At 34.8% G+C, this 1446-nt stretch overlaps 1 protein-coding gene and 1 long non-coding RNA gene across 12 annotated transcripts in view; one reads left to right on the plus strand and one right to left on the minus strand.

The window, feature by feature from the left end:
* The window catches only part of LOC107710483 (uncharacterized), a 24471-nt gene that overhangs the window by 10318 nt on the left and 12707 nt on the right, over window positions 1-1446 (minus strand). The gene's annotated exons all lie outside the window — the stretch shown is intronic.
* The window catches only part of LOC107710481 (interferon regulatory factor 2), a 30011-nt gene that overhangs the window by 9363 nt on the left and 19202 nt on the right, over window positions 1-1446 (plus strand). The gene's annotated exons all lie outside the window — the stretch shown is intronic.

Here is a 1446-nt window from a genome sequence, read left to right on the forward strand (position 1 = left end):
TATGTGGGGGCGTGTTAGAACGAGCCGTTTTAGGTAGGTGTGGCTGACTCTTAACTTTTATAAAGAATATCTCTTTGGATTTGAGACTTTAGTCTTTGCATCTTTACAGATCTTCTTTATGCACCAAGAGCTTGTGACACTCCAAAGAGAAAGGAAAAAATGAAATTGCATCATATGACCCCTTTAATATAAATGTCCAGAGCTCCAAACCACCCTGTTGTTTGCTGTTTAGTGGCCAGTGGAAACAGATACAGGCAGTAGATTTGATCTTGTGTGTGCAAACAAGCATGACATAAGATACATTGCAAAAAAATTATTTTCTTACTTAGTATTTTTGTCTTGTTTTCCAGTACAAATATCTAAAAATTCTTACATCTAGATACATTTAAGAAAATGATTTAAGATATCAAGTCTTGATTTCTGGAAAATGTTTCAAAATTAAGTTAGGCTTAAAACATGAATATAATATCTGTCTATGGGGAAAATATAGGGAAAAAATAATCTTGTTTTCGTTTTTGAATTAAGTTTATGTTTCTTTCCCCATTGACATATTTTTTTCTTGTTTTAGGCATAAACTCAATTAATTTTGATAATTTTTCAGAAAACAGGACTTAAAGGGGTCATATGATGCTGCTAAAAAGAACATTATTTTGTGTATTTGGTGTAATGAAATGTGTTTATGCTGTTTAAAGTAAAAAAAACACATTATTTTCCACATACTGTACATTATTGTTTCTCCTCTATGCCCTTTAGTGTTTGCAACTTTACAGATCTTCTTTATGCACCAAGAGCTTGTAACACTCCAAAGAGAAAGGAAAAATTTAAATCGCATCATATGACCCCTTTAATATCTTTAAGTGTTGTGCTTTTCAAGTAAATGCATTTTGATTTTTATATATCTGTCCTGAGGCCCGTTTCAGAAAGGAGGTTTAGTGAAAACTCTGTGTGTTAACCCTGAAATGAGGGGAACTCTGGGTTTTCAGTTTCAGAATGGAAGGTTTGTCAAACCCGAGAAAGCAGAGTAAGTCAAGCCCGTTTCTGAAAGAGAGGTAACTTATACTCAGAGTCAGTTACCGTGGTAACTTACTCTATGACCCTAACCTGGTCGGGAGCAGGTTTTCTTCGGTAAACCCAGAGTTTCTTTCGGTCTCTTCCCCTTTTTAAAGCGCAAGCGATGGACACAAGGTTAAATACGACGCGTATGAATAACGGCTTCAGTGATGTAGGCAGTAACGTGTTGGGTGCGGAGAACTAGCTTGTGACGCGATTGATCAGGTTCGAGTCTGGCTTTTGCCGAGCTCGCTCTTCTCACTTTTCCCATCACATATCACATTAGAATTTATTTTCAATAAAAATGAAGAAAATTTTCTAAAAGTGGAAGTAAAGTGCCTAACGAGTGTTTAATACTGATAAAAGTATTTATAATTTTAATAAATATAATCATTT

The sequence above is a fragment of the Sinocyclocheilus rhinocerous genome, unplaced genomic scaffold (genome assembly GCF_001515625.1).
Source record: "Sinocyclocheilus rhinocerous isolate Xijiao unplaced genomic scaffold, SAMN03320098_v1.1 scaffold297, whole genome shotgun sequence".
Taxonomy (NCBI): Eukaryota; Metazoa; Chordata; class Actinopteri; order Cypriniformes; family Cyprinidae; genus Sinocyclocheilus; species Sinocyclocheilus rhinocerous.